This window comes from Nipponia nippon, unplaced genomic scaffold (assembly GCF_047370975.1).
Source record: "Nipponia nippon isolate SJK-2023a ecotype South Korea unplaced genomic scaffold, ASM4737097v1 scaffold_7, whole genome shotgun sequence".
Lineage (NCBI taxonomy): Eukaryota > Metazoa > Chordata > Aves > Pelecaniformes > Threskiornithidae > Nipponia > Nipponia nippon.
In genome coordinates, this window is record NW_028262391.1 from 45525923 (window position 1) to 45552049 (window position 26127).

The following is a 26127-nucleotide window of genomic DNA, read 5'->3' on the forward strand; positions in this document are numbered from 1 at the left end:
TAAGAGAAAACTGGCTACTTGTGACACTTAATGTATCCCAGGCACCTAAACTGGAGCTATACCAGTTCTTTTTAAAGTTATCCAATGTAGTGAATACATGACGTGTCAGCAAACCTTTATAGCTTCATTGTAGTGTTTACACCAGTCCCAGTAGTTAATGTAGATAGAAGCACTTGCAGACTAGTTAAGCTCAATATGCAATTGTTGATCTTAATGTGACCTAAGAGAAGATACCTATCGAGACTTGCCAAAACTGCAGTGTCGGACAAATGAAAATGTTGTGATTTACAGATTTCGCAGACCTACACTTTCCAAACTTGGTACAGAGGCTTTCTTAGGTGAAAAAGAAAACCTCAGCTACAAATCAAAGCATTTTTTAAAATTAGGTCACTAAAAATGAAATGTAAAACAGCTGGGAGATTTGTGCTTTTTCTGAACTCATGCCCTGTGGGTTGAATTTCACTGCCAACAGTGTATTTGTTAATTGCTGCTGTTGTGATCCAGAGAGCTTTTCAGAGCTTGATACTTATATTGAACATCTAAATTAAATTCCCTCTTGATGATGTATATGCAAAGGTATCTCAGAACAGCTTTTTACATTACTTCATGAACATTTTCCACTCCAAAGGTCGTAGCAAGTTTTCTCCTTCTCCCATTAATCTTTCTGCAGAGGAATGTGCTCAGCTAGTGATAACGTTTTACTAACTAACAAACTGTTTTCCAAATTCATTTCTGTCATTATTGGAATGTGGTGCCTGTTTTTAAATTTGTCTGTTAGTGTACAGGTAAGTCAATTTTTATTCACTGAAAAATAGCAAGTAGAATGTTAAGATGTATTTTGGATATCAATAAATTAACTTATATAAAGGTTTCTGTTTCAGCTGAATGAGATATTTTCCTTTTGATATTTAATTGTGTTAACTATATGAAAACTCACTAGATCTCTCTAGACATTGCTTAATAAATTACAGAAGTCCAAGAGTAATGAACTACAAACATGACCTAGCAGAGGTTGCTAGAGTCACAATGCCTGTTTCCTGCCCATTGTGTTAATGTGTGTTTATTACTGTGTTTAAGGCCACAAGGTGAAGGTAGAAAATAGCTAGAGAAGGGTCCAAATTGAATTTCTGCCAGATATATAAGCTTTACAACAGGTAGAAATCTGCTTTTTGTATTCCACATACATCTGCATGGCATTTTTAGAAGGGTCAGCTTCAGCTAACAGCAGTCTAGTTCTCTGTCACTCTGTGCCTGGATAGAAAATGCCCGGAGTTAGTGTTATCTATAGTTTGTAAGGATATCCTAAACTTGAGTTACAATGTTGTATGCCCCAAGTACAAATGAGATGTGTTGGTAGCATTTATAAGAAATGTCTCTCAGACATTTTCGGGCACTATCTGTCCCCAGATATCAAACATATGACATGGAAATGTGGTAATGGCTCACATTCCCTCTGGGTATGTATTTGATCTCACACCAAAAGGTGGCACAAATCCAAGCTTTCATCCTGGCATTCCTGTATTTGACTCAAACCACTCACCAGCATGGTTTTATATCCAACATTGGCAAGTTTGGGTTAAGGGATACACTCAGCTTTATACTTAAATGCAATTCTTAAATCAATACAATCATTTGCATTTCTATTCCTATGTTTTAAAGTATGTATTTCCAAGAACAGAAAAATTTGTTAAGGCTGACAATACAGTTTGCAGGAGCTATGACACATCCATTAAAAAGAGACAGGGACATACACAGTTTTTCTGTAAATAACTTGGACATTAGAAATTATGAAAATATAAAGTAACAAAATGACCTTTTTTCCCCTTAGTGAGGTGGCCTCCTTTGTTCTTATTTTGTAAGAGACTGTTTTCAGATCAAAGACTCTATTATTCTACAGCATGTGGCTTACACACTGTATAACGACTAGGTGTTTAGAATATAAGATGATTATTGAAGAGGGGTGCCATTAGAGTTTACTAATTTGTGTTTGGAATCTGCAGATAAATTGTGGTGTATATTGTGTAAATAAGATCACTATTGGCATTCAGAGTGCAAGATTCTCATTTGGGGGAGGGATTGTTTGGTTTCCCGAAAAATTTAGCAATTTCAGTACCATATAGCAATCTATAGAAGGTCATAGGATTGTTCAAACATAACAGAATCATTAACTGAAATTAGCTGTGTGAGGAAAGTCTGCAGTTTCACTTCAACTTAGTAATACCTTTATGCACAGCTAGTGGTTTTGTCTTCTGGTGACTTTTTTTTCCCAATTTATCATTTCTCTTCTGCAATTCTGTAAGAGGTGGCTCATAATAGAGGCTTTACTGCTTGGGCTCTAGATAGTGTGGTCCTCCTCGTTCTCACCCTTCTTCCACACATCCCCACTCAACATAAACATGCACACACAAACACATAAATGTACTGTCAAGAGTTGATGTACTGATTGGCTGTGTTGTTTCTATCTTGCTCTTTAAGAACAAGGATGTCAAAGAGCTTCTATGCTCTCCAGACCAGCTGAGTGCTGGCTGTGCTCAGCAGTTTCAGTATTTATACAACATCCAGAAGTTTTGTCCAAGACAATTTTCCCCATAAGCTGCAATTAGGGCAGGAACTTGCTTTGTGGTTTCCTGCTACTTGTTCCAACACAAATTGACCTCCCAGCTGTGTGTAACACTTGCATGGCATCAAGGCCTTAAAAAACCCAAGAACAACAAACACCCCTCTGCCCCCCAAACAACAGTGAATAGAGACTAATTTTCTCCAATTCCTACTGTTTTGAAAACTACAAACCAGTGTAATGTGTAGTACTACGGTCTGTGAAGTAGTGACCCATTTGGGGCAGAATGTAGGTCTACCAAAATAGTTTTTCACTGAGATATCACTTCGGTGTCAGGGAGGCAGCAAAAGTGGGCTGCTCTGCAAGGGAAGGCAAGCTGAGGCCTGCAGTAAAAGCTGGTAGGGGCAGTGATCACCACAAAGAGGCTCAGTCACAGAGAGCTGCAAAGAGACTCAGTGCCAAAAAAAGACCAGCATGGCAAGGTTGGCCAACAGTCCAGTGGTTGCCAGATGTGCCTATTGTGATGAGGTAGGTTTGAAGTCAAGTCAGCAGGTCAATGTCAGGATCAGCAGCATGCATGGCCAAGCACAGACATACTGCCATTGTAGCTCAGACAAGGGACCATGACAGAGGCCTGGGATTAATTGTGGGCCCCCAGCAAGACTTACAGTTTTTCTCGCATGGTTTTGCTTTTTCACAGCAGTGCTATATCAGAGCTGGCCTTGAAGACAGACAGCTAAAATCCACTTTGGGGAGACGGCACTGCAGTATCTCTACACCTTGTTCAGGGCCCTCATAGCAATGACTGTGGACACTAATGAGGATTAAGTTGTACTTAATATAATCTGATCAGAACATTTATATGTAATTGATGCCATTGGCTACAGGTTTAGTTATTTTCAAGCTTTCATAAAAAAGGCTAGTACCTTGTAGGGCAGAAAGTACTTTTAGTTTATTTTTCTTCAGAGGTAAAAAATTCTTTCCTTCAAAGTAATTATTTTAACCTCCAATTTCAAATTGCTGCTTTTGGAGTAATGATTGCTAGGAATCTTGCACTCAAAACTAGTGCTTTTTGCTCAGTAATAAATGCGATTGGCTTTCCTAAGACTTTTGGTTTGCTACAGAAAATTTTACAATCAAGTTGTTATAGTAATGTGAATTCAGATTTTTCTAGAGAAATGAAATCTGCTAAAAATTTACTCCCACCAAAACAAAAATTTCTAGCAGGCTGCTGTACCTATCAAACTGGGGGAGGTTCTCCAACAGGACTTAAGGTGGAGACAATGTGTTTTGTATCCTGTTCTCTCCTTTTTTCCTCTTCTCTTTATAGCAACCTTTGAATTTCACTCAGATCAGACTAATAGAAAAGTATTTAACCACATCTTACTGATTATGTTACTATTTTCTACTTTTACCATACCATTTATTGTGTAAATGTATTTAAATTTGCAACCAGACTTTGTCATCATGAATCAGTTCTTTTATGTGAGAACTGAGATTCTTTGGTGGTTATGATTTGAGTGTCATGATCTCTAAAATTTGCTTCCATCTCTGATATAGTTCCACTTCTGAACCTTCATGCATTTTTTTGCCATACTGTTCCCATTCTGTTCCTGCTGTAAACTTGTAGAGCCTATCTATGTATCAGACTAGATACAGACTGTACTATTTCTCCCATCCTCACTGCAAAACATCCATAGTTCTTGTACTGTTTTAGTTTTTTTCCTTGCTTAATTATGGGTGATACTTAATCCTGTATCTCTTGGGCTCTAAGACAATCTTTTTCATAGGATAATCCTTCCTTTTCTGCCCTTTATATTCTCCCAAATTCACACCACCTAAAAAACATAACAGGAAATTCAGTTAATTCAGAGAGACTTTCAGGCTCACCCACAGATATTGCTAGGTACATTGGTTTCACAGAACTTGCACCTTCAACCAGAAAGTTTCAAGAATTCTCTCTGTCCAAATCCTAATGGTCTTTAGTAATAGACAGAATTTGTTCTCTTTGTTTCTCAGTATTTTGCTTTTGTAATGCACATCCTTACTTAGAAAGCTACTTCTGTATACTTTTCTGCACAACTGATATCTTCTGTGATAATTCTACCTGAGGGTTTCTTTCTCTGAACTGTTCTGCGTGGCTTTTGCCACTGCCTAAACCCAAATATAGATATGTAATCTTCAGAATGCTTTCGGTGAGCACTCGCTGAAGAAATTTGATAGCTGTTATATTTTCATGTGTTTTTACATATAAAGCAGAGCATTTGTTCTGAAGTTTACGTTGGGAAATAAAGACTTCTATATTAGCATTAGGCAGATCCATATAAAAATTATCCCTTTGTTAGTAGCAGACTCCCAGCGCTACCTCAGAAGATTCACTTTTACCTTCCTTCCCCAAAGTGATGTCAATTCACAAAAGATTTTTTTAACCATGTTATCTCATTTTCTGTTGTTCATCATTAACTAACAATACTAATATAAATCACCTTTGTAAGTCTCAAACTCTTGATTGTTTTGTGTTGCATTCTTGATCATGTTCAGTTTCCCTTGTAAGCTGAGATGTTACAATCCTCAGTCTTGACAATGTTTTGTGCCCTCCTTCTTTGTCTTGATTCTTCCTCCACTTTCAACCATTTTTTTTCTTTTAATTGGTACGTTTATAGCCTTAAGTCATCCTTGTGAAATACATTTTTGTCATTCTTAAAGAGAAGAATTTGGAAATGATGCCAAAGGATCAATGATAATAGATCAGAAATTCTGCTTTTATGCCTGTTCCTATAACTCGGATACAATGGTCATAATCACCCAGTACATTGGTAAGCCTGGAGATTACTTGGATTGGAATCCTAGTCCTCCTGTATTTGAAGATTCATTTAAGAAAACATTGAAACAAGGCTTAGGAATGTCTTCAGATGAATAAGAGTACTACAAGGCAAAATAATTATGTTATCCATCAAAACTATGCTGGGAAAAGTTTTGTTGCTTTTCATTATTTTCACTGTCATTCCAAGTGCCAAATTTTCTGTGAAATTTGGAGATTACATTCTTGAACAAACCACGGAGAACTCTTAAAGTCACAAATCAAATAAGTAGGAAAATCAATTCATTTAACTGAGGAAAATTGTATGAACAAGTAATCCTAATATCATTTTTTCTTGCAACTTACCATCAACATATTGTATACTGACATAAAAATAGATTACAGTATCTCTAAAATTAAAAATGGATCTGTGTATATATATATTTCCCAAGACATTCTCATTGTACAGCATTTGATCAATTCTCACCCTCTTTTATAACTATTGATGGAACAAAAAATTATTCAGAAATAACTGATCAATATTAGAATCAGTTCCTGGACTTCTTATATTATCCATGGGTATGCTATTACTTTCTAATTCGTGATTGTATTTCCTTATTTATTGTTTCAAGACTTAGGCATATTTATATACCAAACCCACCAGGAAATTCTTTAAACACTGTTATTCTCTAAAACTCTGCATAACCTTGCATAAATATACACACTGTAGCAACACCGATACTGCATCCTCTCTGTTCTCATCCATTTATTCTAGACAAATTGTAGGGCAATTTCTCACTTTGTGTTTTCAGGTACATACTTTAAAAATAAAATTGAATATACCAAATCATCTACATTAGAAGATGGTAAATAAACCATTAGTCTGCCAGAAAATGTCTTTTCATTCTGTTAATCAGTTGGTGTGAAGATAAGTATTTATTTCTGTTCCATGTAAGTTATCAGTATAAGGCTGTAGGGATAAATATGAGGGTTGTTTAAAAGCACAATACTAGTGGTACCTTTCAATGAAAAAGTGTGCTATGGTATTTATTTACATAGTGCATACAGTAATTCATCCATACACTATTTTTTAAAATAGGGCAAGTGTGTTTATGGGATATAAAATCAGAAGCTGTTTACTGTGAAACCTTGCAACAAGTGCATTAAACAGATTTTTTGAAATGTACATCTACAACTGAAGCTCTTTTGTGATAACATCTATTTTTAAGTAGACTATGGCTTAACATAGCACTTTCCATATTAAAGTTTTTAGAAGAGGAGCGTGCCATTATGCATATTAATCCATTTGTGCTCAAAGTAGGATTTTCCTGGAACATAATTAATTGTTGGCACAAGAGATCTGGGAATTAATATTTTTGTAGTCCATTTCCAGTTTTAGACTTAATACTTTATGATCTAAAAAAAAATCTATATTTGATGAAAAGAAGGTATAAAGGCTAGACCGGCTTAACTTTTCTGCAGCCTTGCCTACCAAAGGCTAACTTCCCAGGTAAGTATTTTTTTATTCCTGCCCTCACCCCAAGACACATCATGTCCCAAAGCTTGTACAGTTCACAGCTGTTCCAATCCTCCTAAATTAACAAATAAATGATCCTTCTCTTTCTGTGTAACACTGTGGTACTTTAAAGTCTGGCCTGTGCAAATTGGACAGGGTGGTCTGAGTTGTACAGGTGTCAATCCAAGAAACAAGAAAGATGGAGTGGTTTTAGAAGTACTAGTTTTCATGTAGAAAACACAGCCCTGTCCACTATGTTAGAAGAAAGTTAAGGTTACAAAGACAGAGTTCAGAAGTGCTGGAATTAAACTTATCTGGAAAGCTCTTTCAATTTAATTCCATTAATGAAAAGCTGAATGTTAGGGTTAAAGTTTTCTCTACTTTCAAAGCAGAAATTCTCTCACATGCAACCTTGCCAACCACTATATAATTCAGCACAGACATTTGCTTCTCGAGCAGTGGGAGTAATAATGAGGAGTCTGCGAACAATGGTAGGTTGTAATCAAATGCAGGTCAGCCACTTGACAATGTTGAAGTACTTTGCACGGATGGGTTTTTCAGCTATTTACTGACTGCAGAGGCGTATGGAGTCCTCAGTGGTATTTGAAGTTATGAGAAGTCATTAGATGTACAGGTTGAGCATATAAAATTGACTTCTAAATTCCAGTTTCTGAAAATTTACCTTTGGAGTCAAAAATCTGCTTACCCATATAGATCAGTTGGTAGGACATAAACTTGAAGACTTAAGGAACAAACGAGTCTTTATAGAAGTCAGGAAGGTACCCAAAATGTGTATTTTCCTTAATTCAAATAACTAGACATTGGATCTAAGCTCCATGCTTGGAAAATGTCACTTGTCCTATAGCCTATGTGAAGTGTGAGGAATCTCTCAATACTAAAATGTATTCTGTGCGACATGTTCAAATGCTGACTTATATCGAGACAAATTCCTATTGAACTTCAGAGGAAAACTTGTCTTTTTAAGGACAAGAAGCACTTGGAGAGAGGGGCAACAACTATACTTATAATATGGAAATTTAACATGAGTTCCTCAGAGTTGGTTGGAGAATTTTGACCCAGAGTTGTGATACACGATATATATACATTTACATGTATGTCTATATAAAACACAAATAAAAATGTATAGTATAGAGTTTTCTTTGCAGTGGGCTGCACATTTATAGTATATTTTTCAAATAGTCACCCTGCCCAGAATGCCCTGTTTAGCTTCTGTCCCCTGACAGTATATTAAGACACTGAATTAGAACTGTCTTACCTGGTAAAACACTTCTGCAGCAGTGCTAGTAGTTTTTCATTTCTGGTTCATTGGGTTTTGTGGATAAAACAGTAATAGCTATTTGTTTTCTGAATCCAGTTTTCTAAGAAAAAGGTTAAAACTGTCTGTTTAGCATAATCTTTTTATTTTTTCTAATTGAAAAAAATAATTTTTCAGCTATAAGTGTGCCAGAATTACAACCTCTCAATTCTGTCTCTCCCAGTAAAAGCAGATGTTGCATCAGGTACCCAAACATGACATGCATTTAGTCCATGCCTTAAAGCAAATAACTAAGCAGAATTTCACAGAACAAACAGCTTAATACTAAGATTTATGTTCTGGTTTAAACCAATGTTTAATGTATTACGTGGAGAGGCAGCTGAACAGGAGACCAATCTATTTAGGTTCATCTTGTCCAGGAAAGCATATCAAGAGGTCTTAACCATGCTAAAGAGAGCAGTATGACAGATTAACTCTGATGTTAACAAATGCATCATTACAAACTTTGGGAAAGTTCCTTGTCAACATGCAGCTATAGATATTAGCGTATTTAACAAATGCAGAAGGTGGAAATACTGAAGCTACTGATAAAACTCCAACACAAGAACTACATCAGTACATGTCAGATTTTGATACCACAGCAGCAATAAAATCTAATTTTATTATCTGCTTAAGGTTGAGAAGAATCTTTTCTTATTTGAGTCAGGTCAAATACCAGAAACAAATTTTTTTTTAAAAAAATCTTATATACTGTTGAGCTATTCTGAGGAAAAAAAAAATGTTTCATATATGTTCTTATTAGGTCTCTTAAACGACAGCTGTTCTCACAACAGCCAAATAAAGTGCACATTATGTTGTCATGTCATGTGTTTTTAAAGTGAATAGTAGCAATCATCTTCAAGGATGTGCTAGCATAATTATATTTCTATTTTTAATCCATTTTTAATACATGATCCAATTTACATTTGTCTATAGATATGTAAATTTACATTCTATACACAAATATCACTAGGGCTAACTATAGTGCTGTAGGAATTGTACTATATAAAGGCTGAACGAATTATAACTCTATATTAGAACCTAAATGTTATAGTTGAAATATTCTTTATACAATATGGAATCCAAACAAATGGAAGAAAACCTTCTGTTTCATGAAATATTTAAAAGCTAAAAGTCTCTAAAATTCTTATGTGGAGTTCTTACAGATTCTGAATCTGCATGTGTTGTGATAAGAACCCTCAGCAAAGTGCAAACACATTTTTCTTGATATTCTGAAGAAGGGAGGTAGTGATACAGTCTATGTAGTTTCTATGCAATTCTCAGACAGAACTGCAGTTTGAACATGAATGCACTATTCAATATCAAAACCAGTTAACAAATAATACAAAAAAAGTGAATAAATTTAGCAAATGTTGGCAGTGAGTTGAAATCTCAGAATGATACGCCCTTAGTTGTTTTTTCTTCAACTGTGGACCTATTGCAGATTATGAAATTAGATCATAATTTTAAACAGGTCTGCTTTCTGCTGCCTCTCAAATTGCTAATCTCTGATGTAAAAAAGTAACCTCAGATTTGTGACAGTTCTTAATATAGCCATTGATGATAACTATCTTGTTGCTAATTTTACCATTTAGTAGGAGAGTAATGATGAAAGCTTCTTTGAGACATTCATAGTAACTTCAATATATTTGAAAACCAAATATATTTTCCCTCATCTGTTTTTCCCCAGTTAATGAAGTAGAGACATTCTACTCTGAGGTATCATAGAAGGTAAACTGTACCCAGATTTGTTGCCATTATAAATATATATATGTGTGTGTTCCAAGGTAATTTACAGCTGCAGTGATGAATATTCTGGCATACAGTCTTCATTCTTGCCTACTGTAGATTCAGGCATTCATTAAGTAACTTACCACATAACAAAGTCATATGTTGTGAATGTTAATTGGTCTAGGATTTTCTCACAAGGTGCACCTGGGAGAAACAAAATTACTTTGTTTCTGTCCTTAATGCCTCTAGGAGCCATTTCAGGTTTGATTAACCTCATGTTCAAGAATTTCAGAAATACCTAAAAGCTCTCTCTGACAGACTTGTCAAGACAACATTACCATTCCACAGCCAAAGCCTTTGAGGATCAGGAGAAAGATACCCAAAGAATGTTATTTTCTGTATGGGTCTAACTGCTGTTGTCTTTCAGTGCAGTTATACTGTAGTGACCAGGGACAGAACATGGCTTAGAGTGTGCTTAATCAGAACAATAGTTTCATTAGGTTCAAGAGCAATTAAGTATTTGACCGAAACCTATTCAGAGCACTGACAGATGATAGTATTTTTTGTTCGTTGTTTTACAGGTCACTATCTGAGTACTTCATATTCTATGAAATAAGCAATAGTCGGGTCATGGAGAAAGAAGCTGCATGGTTACCTTATCCTTGCTGCTGTATCTGAGGTCATGTGGATCTTTCTGGAGGGAGAGTAAGGTTGTTCTTTCCTGGTAAGAACAGCATGCTCAGTGGAAGAAGTTTCTGGATTGAAGGCAGAGAAACACAAGAAGGTAGGTAGTGGTGGTGGCTGAAAAGAGCAGCAGTTTGATACAGAGCCCAGACCTCAGACACAGAGGAAGACGTCTCCTAAGAGTTAGTAAGGAAACGTATGGAGTTCGTTGCAACCTAGGAACCCACCCAATTGCTTGACTGAGCAAAGGAAAGGACCTGCCATTCAGAAGCTTAGTAGACAGAGGAAGAATTGTAGAAGTCTGTTCTTTTGCTTTATTAGTCACTCAACTAAAGACAAAAGCTGAGAACTGAAGCACACTAAAACCGTTGGCAGTATTCTGTGTCTAAATTTCTAAATTCACAGAAGAGACAAAATTTAGGTGTTGCATTGTTTTGCTACAGCTAATGCTCAGAAAAGCTTAATGGTGGAAGGACAATGCTTACGATCATTAATATTTACATCCTGGCAAGGTAGCAAATATGATTAATTCATAGAAAATGCATTTAGAAGTGAGATAAATGCTTTAAAGACACCCAGTTAGAACAGCATTGAGTATAGATTCAGCTCTGGTTTAAGACCTGTGGAAGAAGAAACTCCTTGTTTACCACTCAACCAAAGACAGACTTGACTGGAAACAGATCTCCTTCTCCAAATGTTATTAAAGGTAACTTCATGGGTTATTTTACTTAAATGTAAGTGAAGGTTTTGGTACAGGATTTGGAGAGTAAGCCACTGTTGGAAAAGTTTCTGTGTCCTCTGTAAGTGTATGCCCTGGTGGAGGTTTGTGCTTATCAAGATGTTAGTTTTTTTCTTTTTAAATAAATAAAAATTCTATTTCTCAGTAGACCAAAGATGTTTTTTTGCAGACTAAGCAAACTTTACCAGAAAATCTTAGTTAAACAGCAATGGCTAGGTGAACCTAAGGCAGGTAGATAAAACTTTTATTAGCTGGTATGGAGAGGAAAAGAGACATGATCTTCACCATTATTCTGTGCACTGAAATGGGTTAAAAATTTCAGATGGGTTTTGACTAGCATGAGTTTTTTAATATGGAAAATACTTTGCAATTTTGAGTTTTGCAGGCTATGCTACATCAATGCTTCCTCTAAATTCCTAGTTACTATACCCAAACTAAAATAGTTGCCAGACTGAGGAATCAACATGTATTAATTAAAGCCTACTTAAACTTCTGTTTTGGTATTTATCTTCATATAGATTCACTTGTTTAATTTTTGAAAAACATAGTTCTGCAACAGTTTAAATCCAAAATATTTATGAAACCAACATTGACCAACTGAACAAAAAAGGTATATCTATCTTAGGAAAAGTTAATCTTGGACCGACATTTACAGTATCTATTGTCAGTTTATTAGGTTGGACCAGGTGGCAAGGCCATTAGGAAATCGGTCCAAAAGAAGTAAAATAGAAGAATAAAAGCAATAGGTGATGAATAGAACTGCAAACCACAGCAGACAAATAAGCAAAAGCATGAAACAAAGTCTTCATGCTTTGTGATAAGACAATATCACTACAAGTATTACATTATTAGTCAGAGTGGGATAGAATTTACTTAGATATTCAGGGCCTCCTGCATTGAAAATGTGGATCACGGTAACTGTAAATCTGCGCTTTACAGTAAGTTTCATGAAGAGCTGACAAGGAGGTCTCTAAATAGTACAGCATATAGGGAAGGAGCAGATGAAAAACAGTAATACAAATGACTTTTTAGGGAGAGCAGAAAAATCACAGTAATCCATGTTAGAGAGCATAATATGGATGCTACAGAGGGTTGGAAAACACTGGGGAAATTTAATTCAACTACTTTTTGCTTCAGTAGAGAAATAATAGTGATTCATTATATTAATTCCTTTGACATATTAGGATGTTTAAGGTTTAGGAAGTGAGATTCAATATCTCTAGATACTACTGTGAGTATTGTTTGGGTAGCCTATTTAGATCTACCACCATGTTTAATGGCTGGATCCCAGAGATCACTAAGATGGTAACAGGAATTGATCAGACCTCATATGCTTACAGTATAGTATCCCTGGTATAGAAGCATTTCATTTTAGCTAGAGTCTTTAGGGGCTCTTAGAATACAGATAACAAAAAATCTTTAACTACAGAAACACGGTGAAATACAACTTTGCATTGGAATTGCAAGTATTATAGACAGACATTAAAATCATTAAGTGATAAAGAAGCAAAGCATGTTAAATTACCAAGACTTATTAAAAAATACTTAGAGGCAAATATGTTCATTCATATAGATTTTAAACTGGACAAGATGGTCAGACAGCCTTAAATTACACAATATTTTCAGAAATAGAGCAGTGAGGTGTTCATACAAACACTTTGGTAGACAACACTCAGCTTTTTTAATTACCTTCAGATACATTTTCTATTATGATTATTAAAATTTTAATCTATGCCTTTGCTAACTCAGCATCTTGTCTTGATTCATTGATTTAATTAAGTTTACATTATATATATTTACAGTCCCCAAACAGTTTTACAGTTATACCTATGATCACTTTTTCTCTATGTTATTTTAAAAGAGGACATGAGAGATGATTACTTATTTAAAACTTTGGGATCCTTCTACCAGACTGTCATGCTCAGCCTCATCAAAATGTTTTCCAGCTAAAAAATGCAAAAGCATTGTTGATGATCTCTAGTTAACTGCTGTGATTCACATTTGAGTAACTGGCTTGTCTTGGGTTGAAGCCATCTCTTTGTTTCTTAAAATTAATGCTCAGCAGTGGTTTATGGTCCTCTGGTTTTCGTTCTGTGCCAGACAGAAGAGTTTTCCTGTCATAGGGAGGAAAGGAAAATCTTTCCAAGATTTTTCACTGTGATGTACATCAACAAAGAGATTCTATTACTTGAACTGTACTCGGATAGTTTTCCTAAATCATCAATAGAGCTCTGAATAATTTTGCCGAACTTGTCTCAGGTTTTTCTGAACTGTAGCATTGCATGGAGCATCATAGATATTGAAATATATTATTCATAAATATTTAGCAATTCCAAGTGGGGTTACACTTCAAACCAGATCGTTAACTTCATTATTCATGTTTTGTTTGGATTCATAGTAAAAAAATTAAGTTAATTTGAACATTGACCACAACAGGCTTTTACTGTATCTAAAACACAGCCAGGCATGCAAAAAAATTTGCTTTGGGCATCACAAAAATGAATATGGGGTTAAATTTCTTAAATTATTAAGTAATTTATTAAGCTTAAGTCCCAAGACAAAAGAATGCAGTGTGACTCAAGTAACTACTCAAACAGCTCAGTTTGAATTGTGCATTCTGAATATTCTCAGTGAAGAAATTTGAGTCAACTGGGTTAGAAGTTGTGCCTACAAAAGATTCATCACACGATCAACAAAATACTTCAGCAAAGGTCTGGAATGTGTCTACATGCATAATACTAAAAGGCCACCTTTGTTGAATACATATTTTCCATTAATATTTAGTCCAAATCTGTCTATAAGCTGCTTGACTGGAGATATTCCAATGAACTCATTAGCCTATCGGGACTAGAAGTGCTTATTTTTGACCAGCTGAATTTGGATATTCTGCATTGAAATCAATTTGACCTATACTTGTAGATAACTCCTATTTTGTATTATTTTTTGTTGTCTTAGTTACATGCTGTAAGAGAAGACCAAAAGGATAGATAAACATGCCAATAAAAGGAGACAAGTAAGCTATTATCCATCCCTTTGACTGTTTACACTGAATAAAATAGGTATTAGTATTCCAGGCTTGTGACTCTACCTCTTGGCTCTTAGACTTTTAAATGCAGTTGCTAATAATCTCCATGCATTCATGCATGCTGACAGATATGCCACAACACTTTAATCAGCATTGGCTACAAGGCTAATAAAGGTTAGTAATAAAATAAAATTCTGTAGGGGCTTCCTCTTTACAGGCAATATCAAGCCCTATGAACTTTTAATGCCTACTCTGTCTATTTAGATAGTCATGGCTCAAAGCTTGTATTAAAAATAGCAAGGAATTCTTATTCTGAAGTGTTTGAAAATATTGCAAATTACACTGTAGTATTAGCTTACTCCAAACTAATCTTATCCCTTACCGACCTTTGCAGAAACACTCCTCTTTCATTTGGCAGCTTCATTTCCCTTCTTTCCTTCTGTCTTATTCCCCTGCCCTTTTACCTGTAGTTTATTTAGTCATCAGAAATTGGTGTGATGGGGCTGCTGCTTTTTAACTATGTAGCTCATAGGTTTGTTGTGTCCACCCAGAAGCAAATACCTATTTCTCATTCCACTTCCATTGCAGCTTCATTTTCATCTCAATATTGTATTCCTCAGGAGCTGCACAATACATTTCTTTTGAGGAAAGCAATGAATGTATTTACTCTTTGATTTACCTCTGTACAGGGTACTGTGGATTTTCCTGTCCTTTATTTCCCTGTACGTTTTATAAAAATTAAATTCATCAGGAAGCTAAAAATAAATGCAACGATGAGTCAAGAAATAAACATGTACACATGCATTTGCAATAAAGGTCTTTTGTTAAATTATTTTTTAAAAACAGATAGACTACAGCACAATAGCAGTGCAAAAATTAGTAAGGCAAGTGGAAAGCTAAAATCTTCTTACATTGAAAGATGGATATATCTTGTATTCTTTAAGATCACCAAGCTTCTCTCAGGTCTAATGCTACCCTGGTAGTCGATATAAGTTTCCAGACTTCATAGTGGAAATTGCATCTTTTTACAGTCATGAAGAAAAAAGTGAACCTGGAGTGGTCTTCACAGAATGAGTGCATTTAACTATGGAACCGCTATTTCATTTCAAACCACATAAAATATCCAGACATTGATCTGTACCATCCTGTTATTTCATCTCAGAATCTCCACCAACAGGACCAAGAGATATTGGATTCTTGTTTCCAGGCTCCCATCCTAATCCAGCAGTCAATGGGCTTGCCAGACTCCCATAAATCTGTGGCAAAAGCAGTCTGGCATTCACACACCCATTGCAGCTATTGTTGTTTAGGTAGTTTGTGAGTTTATAGATCATCTGCTTCATTCATCTGTAATGACATTATAATTGTATTCTGAATGTAATTCATTCCAGTTGTGCCAGAGCCATTGACAGGTAATACAGTTTTACCCAGTGCTCCTCAAAAGGAACCTTATAATCCTGTAGGATATCATTCTGTTGTGCTCTAGGCATCCCCAGTTTCCATGGGTGAGCTATCCATGTTGTCAGAGTACTGGCCATATTGACTACCAGTGTGTTTTGGAAGGTCCTCCTTTGCCACTAGCCTGGACTGTACTCAGTGATGTGGTTTAAGGAGCAGAGGCTCATAGATGTTCTCCTGTCAACATTCACAGCTTGGCTGGATCAACCTCCATCCTCAATGATAACATTTGAGATGCCTAGGAAGCAGAGTGCTGCTGAAGGACAAATGGGTCTGTAGAACAGGCACCCTCACTTTCAAGTATCAAAGTTTGGATAATCTAGAAATAGATGAATTGATGTTCTGTTCCTGCTCATCATGTGATGATGAGGGGCCCAGAACTGACCCAGAAGCAAAGAACCAAGGAAAGACATTTCTTCTTCCTTTTCAAGATCTCTGTTTGATAGGTCTCAGGTAAGGTTTTATAGCTTACTGTAAGATGCCACTCAAACTCAGCTGTAGAGAGGACTCTCTGCCTACTTGAAAGGTTTGCCAAATCCTCTCATGTCTTCTCTTTCTGATGAGATCCATCTTCCCTTATGGTGACACAAAATATATTGCACTGGAAGATTGTTTCTTTGAAGCCTTCTTCAGACTTTTCTACCAGATCCTGAGTTTTTACCCTTGACATTTCAGCTGAAGTATTCTCAGGATGTCCCAGAGATGCTATGGGTAGTCAGAGAGCCCCAGAGCATCCTTGTACTGACCATACTGCAGGGTTGCTTGCCCTGCCTTCATAGCAAGAGATACCTGTGTAACTGCTACACAAACAAATATAAACAGTTCTAGGAATGTCAGCAGTATAACTTGAAAGACTAGGCATTAAAAAAAAACATATAAAAAACCTGAACCAAAATAGCAATAAATGATACAAACCAAGAGGTCTTAATTTTTTTTTTTTTTTAATTTGGGATCTACTGCTTCATATTACTGCATACAGCTTAATTTTCACTGTCGCAGCCACGTGCTCTCCTATAGGCTGGAGATAATGGATAATCACATCTAAGCAATAAATCTCAAAAGTCTAAAACCAAAACAAGACTAGCAAGCCACAAACCAAATGCTTATGTTGGAATATGTCATCAAGATGCTTTAAAGAGTAAATCTATGATCTATTCAAGGACTTCTGAGAGAAAAACAAGACCAAATTTGTTGATTACAGTATTTATCCAGATTTTGTTAGTTCAAATTAAGTACTAATTCTCTTCCTTTCATTTAAGATTAAGAGAAAAAAATGGATTAAATTAATTTTTGTGTGGAGGACCAGCAAAGTGACTATTCTACTTATGTCCTGTTTTCAGGGCTAAAGAAGGATTTAAATGATGCCTAAGTTTTTGTGAAAGTCATTAGCAAAGGTATGAGTCTTTTCCAGCAGAATAGCAAAAGAAAAAAAATAGGATGTTTTCATATCCGTGTATTATAAATGTTTAAAGATGTTTCTAGAAGGACTACTTGCAGACACAAGGTTATATCCTTTTTTCCTTTCTAACTGTTTTCAAAATGCTTGGTTTTTTTCTAATAGCTTTTACACTTTGTTCATAAAAGAAAATCACATACCATCAGATATCCTTGCAGAGAAAGCGTTATGTTTTATAATAATATGCCCAATTTACTGTACTGTTTTTGCAATCCTGCCAGTGTTTAAGACTTCACTATTCATCACAAAGTCAAATCCAATTTTTCCACTGCTTGATTTCTTCACTAGTACTACAGTTAACATGTCTTTAGTCCTGTTCTTACATGTCTTCCTTTTTATCAACATCTGGCAAGCCTATAGCTTTTGTGGTACTATAGTTCTGCAAACATTTACAGTGAAGTATTTTAAGCATATCTAGGTGACAACTCTGTATATAGAAAGAGAGTAATTCTTCTTTGCTGCAGCACTTTCCTTTTGTTCTTATTTGACTTCAACACAGTTCTTTCCACTGAGGAATTTGTATCACTTGTTTGGCATCAGCATCTCCAATTGGAACGCCTGCTTTACCATCTGCTAGTGCAAAACTGATGTGTTGTGCAAGAGTTATACTTGGTACTCTTTTGAAGTGGTTTGTGAGGTTTACAATGCAAATACAAAACTGGATTATATCAATCCTGTAACGCAATATTTGTTGAATAACAAAACTAGTATTTTTCCATGGTTATCTTATAAAAAATTTACAATTTCACCATCTGGTTAGCAATGATTTTGTATTCAGGATTCAATGGCATAATTCTCAACAAACTTTAACATTAAAATTTGGTCACAGTTAAACCACAGCTGCACTTTATCTCTAAGAAGGATAATGCACTGGTTGAGATATGGATTGGCATATGTATTCTTTTTTTACATTTAGGACATGTCTATGTCACATCAGTACCAGAGCCCTAGTGTGAATTCAGATTTGCGATTTGCAATGAGTTGACCTGGAACTCTCTGCAATTGTTCACTATTTCCAACTGGCTGTGCAGACTCGGGCATGTCAATAAATTTCTTTGCGCCTCAAGTACCCTGTGAAATGGGGATTATGTGGTGTTTCTTAAATAGTCTTGTCTCTTCTCTATTTACATTTCAAGGCCTGTATTTGTTTATGGTCTCCAGATAGTACCAAAATACAACTAAACAACAACAATAAAATAATTACAGTTCTAAGTAGTCTGCAGTATAACTTTGCCAATTTGTTAGCTGCCAGGAAACTTATTTGTAGTGTATGTGTAGCAACTGCATGGTTGCTCAGATACTTAACAATGAATGCTTTGCATATTTATAAAATTTAATATAGTCTAAACGTCATAGATGATCCTACTCATGTAAGATATTATCCATCAACATCAACAGAAGTGTTAAAGTCCCTGGCTGTTATATAAAAACATCTTTAGTAATATATTTCTTGGTTTTTTCCCCTCAGTGTTCATTGTTTGAAAATTACTTTGATGCAACATAATTGTACATCTTTTATTACAACCATTTTTTCTTTTTCTATCCTTCTACTCCTGCTTTCAGTTTTTCTTTCCCTTTTTAACGCGCAGCAGTAGCCACACATTATCTGTAGCTACATTAGTGTGATGCAACACGACTATGTCTGTGAAGCCAAATAGTTGGTGCTAAGAGCTTGATCTACATTAAGGGAATATCAAGCAAGCTTATTTCAGACTAGTTTTCGTTTGGTCCCATGGACTAAATATTCATTAGTGGCTGTATCTAATGCAGTCCAGGACTACAACTGAAAGGAATCAAGTTTGTCCTCTCCATAACTGTTCCCATGGTCTGTGGTAAATGAAGACTCCTGGGAGATGGCCTTCAAAAGTGCAGTCATGATTAAAACTAAAGTACTAATGCAGTTGCACAAAGTAATGAACGTATGGGGTTGTACTTCCTGGCTGATGGGCAGATTTGTAATGCATTTAAGTTTTGTGTGCATCTACAAAGTTACTGCATAAACTTTGCATTCTAAAGCACAAAGATCTAAAGCCAGTTCTCCAGCCAGGTTGAAGAGCCACTGGCTCTGGAGTAGTAAAAGACCACATGTGCATGCTAGAAGAGAAGGAGCAGGTCCCTAGATTGTTTTTCTTTCCACCATTACACTGCTGCAGATGCTGCCACAGAGATCTCTAAAGAACTGTCTGACAAGTCCATCTGCTCATTGATCATTTCAGCCTGGCAGGGAGGGTAATCAGTCACTAACAGGATGGATTTTGTCAGGCTGATGTTAGCAGGGCAGGGTCTTAGAGACAGTGTATCTTGCAGATAAGCTTAAAAAAGGCAGAAGAAAACACAGTAGTAATCATGTCAGCCTGTCAGATACCCAGCTCTCGCACAAAACAACAAGATCCAAGACGGTCAAAGCTGAGTGACCCAAAAAACTCTTCCTGAAATTGTTGTACATAGCCTGACAGTTATGGACAAGCCCTGCTCTAATGGAATAAAGCCACTGCAGAGGGGAGAGAAATGTGAAGAGAAAATTACCATGTGAAGAATTTATATTTGATTCTGACACTTTCTTTTTCCATGTAATTATTAACGTATTTTTTAAAAGTGCATTAAAATTTCATTCAGATTAAGATGAAATATAAGAACAGGAATACGAGTAATGCATTGAAAGATCCTGTGTTGACAATCAGTTTTAGGCAGTAACCTTAATCAAGGTTAATGTCATTTCAGTGCCTCATCTCAGATCCTCATTTTGTGTCTTAGGCAAGCCTGGCATTTTTGCGTTTTTTTCCAAGTAATCTGTTTTATTCGTGATGTGTGCTGCAGACTAATTATTCAGGCTTATCACATGTTTAAATAGCATCTGTGGTGGAACTTCATAAAACATTTATTAATAAATGTAAAGTACCCAAGATCTAAAAATATTTTTGCTTGATTTTATTTAAAAGCAACAATATTTTATTTTATGTGGACCTTCATACCAAGTTTTCAGTAATTTAAGTACCTGAGTTTTTTACTCTTGCTATAGAAAAAACTCTGGGAAGTAATTCTGTTGCTAGGAATCACAACAAATAGTTCATATTTTTTTGATCTCTGCAAGATCCCATTATGCTGTGCATGCGTACATTACATTGTATTAATTCTAGCTCATTAGATATGTTTTATTACAGCATGGTTTCCAGTATAAGCCTCCTGATTTTGCTGCATAATACATACTACTTAGATAATCTATTTGACTGGACCATTGATGTGCCCTGCTGACATTATGTAGTCCTATATCCTTAATACTTTTAGCTGGCCACTGATACTCCCCCAAATGTAGCCGCAACCCAAATATGCATGGTTTGATCTTTTGCATACAGAGAGGGTGCATATGAAAGTTCTCAAATATTTCAGTTGTTGAAGATCAGGGTTTAAATTTGCAGTCTCCTTTTCTGGCAAAAATTCAAATCTTCCATTCAAAATGCTGATCTGCCAAACTTTGTTAGATGAGTCATCCTAATTATGCAGGTGAGCTTACTGACTGTGTCACATGGCTATGCAATTTAAGAAAAGATTAAAAGATTTGGTCATACATTGGGAGAGGGTAAAAAAATTGCTGCATTTAATTGAAAATGCAGGAAACTGGAACGATAGAATGTTTCAGCTTTTGTATCTAAGCACACTAAGAAAATTGATTGGTTATTCACCATATTTTCTAGGAGTGAAATAAGTTATGGATTTCATTTATTCATTTTCACTATGTAGTATGTATTTTGGGAACAGCACCATCAAGTGGATGGAAAGAGAGAGTTAGGTTGCTTTTAGCTCCATTTTCAGAGCAAGACAAAATAAAATTAACACACAATTGTGTTTGCTTTACTATGGGCAAAAATTTGATTCTCAGCCAGAATGGATAACTAATGCTTTTTGTGTACAAATACAATTAACATTATACTTACATCTCACTCTGTTTGAATTGTACAGGTAGTTATCATGTTCTGTGTTAGATACGAATGTCTGAGTATTGACTGAGTATATCACGTGTGTTTGACCAAGCCAGACCAGTGAGTTACAGATATGCTATCAGATAATTCATGTTTAAGAAAGTTTCACCTCATGCAAAAGAGGATTTTGCAAGGTGATGTACTGTAGAAAAAAGGCACCTTCCACCTCCTTCTAGTAATTCCTTTTTTGACTAGCTGTTAATATTGACTAACCTTTTTTGGAGCTGCATGTTTTGTTGAATGGAAGTTACCCCACAAGGCTGAAATAGGATATATTCCTAGGCAAATATGTTGGGGATGAGATTTTTTGGGGCCTTAAGCAAGGATAGGAGTGATGTGTGTGGCAAAAATATACAGATGGTCATAATCTCCTATATCCATCTGATTTATTCTTTTTTAATCACAGTAATTTCTGATTATAGCTTTGACTTTGCTCTGTCTTTGCTGCTGTTTTCTACTGCATAGCAAAAACTTTTGTTTGTTCTAAAAAATATTAAGCAATGGTCTAAGCTGCTCATCTGCTAAAAGCTACCCATATTTATCCACCTCTGTTGTTTACTGTCATTAATAGCAATTGCATTTCACAATCTGACCTTGAAATGACAGTTTATGTGCATAAATTCTCCCTCCCTCTAACACACATATAAACACATAGTATTCGTGAACACAAACATTAAATCAAAAATCTCTAATTTAATACTAGAAAAATACAAGTGTGAAGAAAGAGTACTTAAACATATTGGTAATGTTCATGTAAAATATATTTTTTCATTTTACCTTTTTGCAAAATAATATCTGCATCCTTTCCCTTCCCCCCCCCCCCCCAGTAGCACAAAAAATAGCAAGTCCAACTGCACAGTTATAACAGAGGCATTGTGGGCATTGTGTGATTGTAGTGCTGCTCCATAACAAGAATAACAGAATAAACACTATGAATTCTGTTTTCTAATAAAAAAAAATATGCAGTTGGTTCACTGTAAAGAATTATTTGATGTACCTCTAGGAAGTATCTGGAGACCATTTGATGCAAAACTGTTGTGCCTCCCACTTGGTAGTTAATTTTAGGAATATATTCTATGTAAAGCTCTGTGTTCAACTGAGAACCCGTTTTCTGCTTCCCTCCTCCTCTGTGCGCATGAAGATAGTTACAGTATTGAAGATGGAGAAAGGATGCTTTGTCCATCCTACAGGTGGCTGTGTGTTTTGGGATGAGTGAATGTTGCCCAGGGACATTATTTATTAAAACGCTCAGGAATCCTTCAAGATAAAAGGCACTATAGATTAACTTATGTTAGAATTCTGTACCACATCTAAGTCTGCATTTTCTGAGGAGTGTTGATAATGTTTCTCATTATAGTAAGCATATTAGATCTTCTAGCCTTACATTCAGGCACCAATGTAAAAGAAACATAGCTTATAAGTACTTAGATCCTCTTTTACCAGCTTTCTCTAGAGGGACATACATTTTCCTTACCATAATGAGGCCCATAAAGAAGAAAAATGATGTGGCCTAGTATAGATAGTCACATTACAGTAACTTTTCATCAGAATTAGAGTAGTTAGAGACTACTATATTATAGCAGTGGCAGGTAACTCTGCTACTGTTAAGAGCCAGCTGTCAATATTTCTGTTATAAACCCTATTTTTCAGGGGTTTATAACTCCTCTGGAAATTCCACTCAGAGTGAAGCTTAGTTTAGAAAGACTAAGTAAGGGAGTGATCTTGTGAAAATGAAATAGAGGAACAAATAAAAAAAAACTGAAATCCATGCATTTTCTGGTGAACTGCTGTTTTCCCATTTTGTTTCCTTTACCTTAGTATGGTTGCTTTAGTTTTAGTATAAAGGACTTGCAAATAGAGTTTTTGAAAACATTTCAGTGCTGATACTGAAGTGATTACTGTATAGTTAGAGTTCAGTGTCAGCTCCAATGAACAGATCTACCAAGCACTCTTAAATGGTTACAGAAACATCTGACTCCCCTGGGACAGCCTGTTAACAAAGGAAAAAAGAAAAAAAGGGAAAAAAAACCCAACTGAAACAGTACAGGACTAAAATGAGATGATGGAGATGATTTCTTTGGTCTTTCTGACACAGTCAACTTCTGCCCCATCTCAGCTCCAACCTGTTTCTTCATGTAGAGCTCCACTACACACTGAGCTTCTGTGGGGTGTAGAATGCAGTACAGAGAATTTCTAAGACCCTCAATCCATCATTGCCAAACAGAAGTGAAATCTGTGCAGGGAATAGTCATTAAATAGACTGTAAAAAATAGTAATGGTAATTCAATAAGTGAACTCTGAAGAGAGTGTCTTACCCTGGCATTAAAGGGCAACGAAGGTACTGCTTTTCCAACAGGACATTAAACTAATAGCCACTTGTAGGCACTGGAGTTTTCATTGAACTCTTCTAACAGCCTGACTGCTAGCCTTAGTGTCATAGCCAAATTTCATGTCAAGTGATTATTAGCACTAACGATCAGTGAGTGAACAGTGCAAAAATAAAGCTGTGAGTTTTCATTTAAATTTCAAAGCAAATTTATGACTGTTTTTATGACCTTTTTGAATAAATCTCTGGAAGCATCCTTGCACTCAAACTTCTATTAGAATGTCCCTTAAATGTCAACTTTAATGTTCTGTAAGAGTTAATTTCTATTTGCACTGTATTTTCTGGTATAATTTGCAGCTTTGCTAAAGAAGGATCAATTATTGCAAACCAGTGAAAAAAAAAGCTTGAAAATAGGTTAAATTTGCCTCTGTGATTATTTCCTACAAATTACCCACCAGCTCTAGTAGTGGCCTGCTTACCCAGAATTTCTCTAGCATTTATTTTACATGATGTTTTCTGTCATGCAAACAGTTGTTATGTTTGACTCTGGAGGAGGCAGCGTGGTGGTGGTGGTGAATTAAGGTCCTCAGTTGCTCAAAGGCATGGTAACCCAATTTTACATGCTTAACTAATCATCAGTATGATTATATGAGAAATATAGAAATAAGGAAATGTAGGAAAAAATTACCAGCAGTGTAGCTGAACACCGGGACTATGTGAGATACACTGAAGCAAGCTGCTTGTGCCTTTTCAGAATAGGCTGAAATTACTAATTGAACTTTGTGTCTATACATCTGACTACTACAAATCAGATCTTCCAGTGAAGGATGATACAACTATCTGAAAGGCGGTTGTAGCGAGGTGGGTGTCAGTCTCTTTTCCCACGTAACAAGTGATACGATGAGGGGAAATGGCCTCAAGTTGTGCCAGGGGAGGTTTAGATTGGATATTAGGAAAAATTTCTTCACCAGAAAGGTTGTCAAGCATTGGAACAGGCTGCCCAGGGAAGTGGTTGAGTCCCCATCCCTGGAGGTATTTAAAAGACCTGTAGATGTGGTGCTTAGGGACACAATTTAGTGGTGGACTTGGCAGTGCTAGGTTAATGGTTGGACTCGATGATCTTAAAGGTCTTTTCCAACCTAAATAATTCTATGATTCTGTGATTCTATGATGTAATGCCTGCTCCAGAGAGCAGTGAGGTGTCATAGAAAATTGCCACTTGGTAATTTCTTTGACAATCTTCCGTCTTCTGGAAACATGATGATGTTTTTGTAGCCTCGTTTCCCACCAATCTCTGATGACAGCATCTTTTACCTGAGAGATTTGATTCTGGGTCCATCCATTTATCTCAGTGTGCAAAAACCATACGTACAACACGTTCCTTTTGCAGACTACAGTTTCTTTGCCATTCCTGCAACTGAACTTGTATCTTTCCACTGTATCAAGCAGATATGTTTTCTGCATTTTATATTTATTTAAATTATAGTTAAAATTAATGCAAGGTAAAAAAGAACATGCAGTAACAAGATGAACAATAATTTTAGTCATGTTGTTTTATGCATATTTTATATTGCTTGCCAGTCGTTGATTGTGCCTTGAGTCAAGAAACAGATGAATCATCATCTCAAATTTTTCCTCTCCTTATTTTTTATGGTTCTCTGTTCTTTCCAGGATAGTAAGTGGGAATAATTAATTGCCCAATTTCTTTGCTGCATATGCAAATAATTACTCACAGTATACCTGGCAGACAAGTACCTCGTCATTACTACAATTTTTAACTTTTTGTGTGTGTGTGCTCATTGTGGGTAGAGACATGAAAGAGCAGAGATTTTTTTTTATTTTATTTTTTACACCCATCTTGAGTTTGACAGAAAGAATTAAGAATGTGAAACACAAGGGCACATTATTTTCTCTGAGAGTTAGGGAGCTAAGGATATTTTATGATTATTAAAATCACATTTTGTTGCTTTCTTGCTGTTATGACAACACGATAACTGTTGCTTGTTATTCAAGGGCCAGAATGTATTTACAATCTTCTTCCTAGATTTCCTCCATAAACCAAAAATCTTCTTCTTTTCTGAAACAGCCACTTAGGAATCTAGATTACTGCTGATAGCTTGCCAGTTTAACCAGAATAATAATTGAAATTGCCATTAACACAATAATTTCAGCCTCCATTTTGATAAGCATTTTGTATCGCTCAAGTTCTGAAAAATAAAAACAGCAATGTACAGGTGGAAAAAAGCTTTTGATAAAACTCTTCTCACAAAGGGAGACGTTTTTGAACACAACTTTTAATCAAATCAGAATCAACAATAAATTTTTTTATGACTTTGTGGTTTGAGTGATATATCAAACCATGTAAAGCAATAGTAATCTCTGACAGGAGTAATAACGATCGCTTTAGGGAGGAGAATTTACATTCTTCTGGGAAACGTGTATAAACCCAAGTGGTAAAATCTACAGAAAAATTAACCAAACAGGTTGTTCTAGCATGTCAGATAATCTGTATGAATGAAGTGCCTGCTTTCAAAGATAATTGC

General features: G+C 35.8%; 1 protein-coding gene across 2 annotated transcripts in view; it reads left to right on the top strand.

The window, feature by feature from the left end:
* Nucleotides 1–26127, top strand: part of CDH8 (cadherin 8) — a 402754-nt gene that overhangs the window by 150298 nt on the left and 226329 nt on the right. For both annotated transcript variants that reach the window (XM_087739090.1, XM_087739089.1), the window contains exon 4: nt 10501–10703. The gene's annotated coding sequence lies outside the window, so the exon portion shown is untranslated. The remainder of the gene's footprint in view (nt 1–10500; nt 10704–26127) is intronic.